Source organism: Triticum dicoccoides, chromosome 4A (genome assembly GCF_002162155.2).
Source record: "Triticum dicoccoides isolate Atlit2015 ecotype Zavitan chromosome 4A, WEW_v2.0, whole genome shotgun sequence".
Taxonomy (NCBI): Eukaryota; Viridiplantae; Streptophyta; class Magnoliopsida; order Poales; family Poaceae; genus Triticum; species Triticum dicoccoides.
Genome location: NC_041386.1, coordinates 460,616,230 through 460,619,061, shown reverse-complemented (window position 1 = coordinate 460,619,061; position 2,832 = coordinate 460,616,230).

The window sequence follows — 2,832 nt, the reverse complement described above, 5'->3', positions numbered from 1 at the left end:
GGCGGTGGGGCGCGGGGGGGCCGCGGCGCAGCGGCGGCGAGTGGTGGTGGCGGCGGCGCGCGTGTGGGAGCAGGGGAGAGAACACAGAGAGAGAGGGGTGGGGTGGGGGGCGCGCCGTTAGATATGTTAAATCTTTGCCGTCCTCCCCCCTTTGCCGTCCGCTTATTTGCTCTTTGCCGTCTGCTAGCAGAAGGCAAAGAGGGGGGCCCGTTAAGTTTTTTTAAGCAGCTCGTCAGTGGGGCCCCTCCCTCTTTGCCGTCTGCTAGCCGACGGCAAAGAATCTTTGCCGTCAGCTAGCGGACGGCAAAGAACTGGCTGATGGCAAAGGCTTTCTTTGCCATCAGCCAGTTCTTTGTCGTCTGCTTTCGGGTAGCTGATGGCAAAGAGCTTCTTTGCCGTCTGCTAGCAGACGGCAAAGAGCTGGCTGATGGCAAAGTAGCTGATTCCAGTAGTGCTTCCTGCATCTACTACTATTACTCCACTCATCGACCGCTATCCAGCATGCATCTAGAGTATTAAGTTAAAACAGAGTAATGCCTTAAGCAAGATGACATGATGTAGAGGGATAGACTCATGCAATACGATGAAAATCCCATCTTGTTATCCTCGATGGCAACAATACAATACGTGCCTTGCTACCCCTACTGTCACTGGGAAAGGACACCGCAAGATTGAACCCAAAGCTAAGCACTTCTCCCATTGCAAGAAAGATCAATCTAGTAGGCCAAACCAAACTGATAATTCGAAGAGACTTGCAAAGATAACCAATCATACATAAAAGAATTCAGAGAAGATTCAAATATTATTCATAGATAGACTTGATCATAAACCCACAATTCATCGGTCTCAACAAACACACCGCAAAAAGAAGATTACATCGAATAGTTCTCCACAAGAGAGGGGGAGAACATTGTATTGAGATCCAAAAAGAGAGAAGAAGCCATCTAGCTAATAACTATGGACCCGTAGGTCTGAGGTGAACTACTCACACTTCATCGGAGAGGCTATGGTGTTGATGTAGAAGCCCTCCGTGATCGATGCCCCCTCCGGCGGAGCTCCGGAACAGGCCCCAAGATGGCATCTCGTGGATATAGAAAGTTGCGGCGGTGGAATTAGGTTTTTGGCTCCGTATCTGATCGTTTGGGGGTACGTAGGTATATACACTACAAAAAAATACACTTCCGTGATGATACGTGTTTGTAATAGTAGGTCGCATTTTCTGTCATGCATGTACATCCATGACGATTTTCTGACAGAATCAAGATAGTCATACCTGTGATGTCGTAGAAGTGTTCCATGACATTACCAAAATTATCATCACGGAAGTGTCCACTTCCATGACGATAAATCCCGCGTCACAGAAGTGCTTTCATCAAGGGTGACCGACATGTGGCATCCACCGTAACGGAACGCCGTTAAGCTATCGGGTCGGGTTTTGGATCCGATAACCTGTTAACAACCCCGGCCAATGTGGATTTTCCACGTGTAAAATCATCATTGGCTGGAGGAAACACATGTCGGCTCATCGTTGGGACAGATGTCATCCACTCATTGGACAGAAGGCGCCTATGATACGTCGACACGTGGCATGGTCCAACAGAGGCCCATTCCTATGAAAAGGCCGGCCCATTTGACTTGGTCAAAAGGTGGGAGGCCGGCCCATGTAAAGCCTGTTAACGGCATGTTCGCATATAGCCCATTTACAGCCCGCTAACCCAATGTTGGAAATATGCCCTAGAGGCAATAATAAAAGGATTATTATTATATTTCCTTGTTCATGATAATTATCTTTTATTCATGCTATAATTGTGTTATCCGGAAATCGTAATACATGTGTGAATACATAGACACCAAACATGTCCCTAGTAAGCCTCTAGTTGACTAGCTCGTTGATCAACAGATAGTCATGGTTTCCTGACTATGGACATTGGATGTCATTGGTAACGGGATCACATCATTAGGAGAATGATGTGATGGACAAGACCCAATCCTAAACATAGCACAAGATCGTATAGTTCGTTTGCTAGAGTTTTTCCAATGTCAAGTCTCTTTTTCCTTAGACCATGAGATCGTGTAACTCCCGGATACCGTAGGAGTGCTTTGGGTGTACCAAACATCACAACGTAACTGGGTGACTATAAAGGTATACTACGGGTATCTCCGAAAGTGCTTGTTGGGTTGACACAGATCAAGACTGGGATTTGTCACTCCGTATGACGGAGAGGTATCTCTGGGCCCACTCGGTAATGCATCATCATAATTAGCTCAAAGTGACCAAGTGTCTGGTCACGGGATCATGCATTATGGTACGAGTAAAGTGACTTGCCGGTAACGAGATTAAACAAGGTATTGGGATACCGACGATCGAATCTCGGTTAAGTAACGTACCGATTGACAAAGGGAATTGTATATGGGGTTGCTTGAATCCTCGACATCGTGGTTCATCCGATGAGATCATCGAGGAGCATGTGGGAGCCAACATGGGTATCCAGATCCCGCTATTGGTTATTGACCGGAGAGCCGTCTCGGTCATGTCTACATGTCTCCCGAACCCGTAGGGTCTACACACTTAAGGTTCGGTGACGCTAGGGTTGTATAGATGTGAGTATGCAGTAATCCGAAAGTTGTTTGGAGTCCCGGATGAGATCCTGGACGTCATGAGAAGTTCCGGAATGGTCCGGAAGTGAAGAATTATATATAGGAAGTGTGGCCATCGGGAAAGTTTCGGGGTCACCGGTATTGTACCGGGACCACAGGAAGGGTCCCGGGAGTCCACTGGGTGGGGCCACCCATCCCGGAGGGCCCCATGGGCTGAAGTGGGGAGGGAACCAT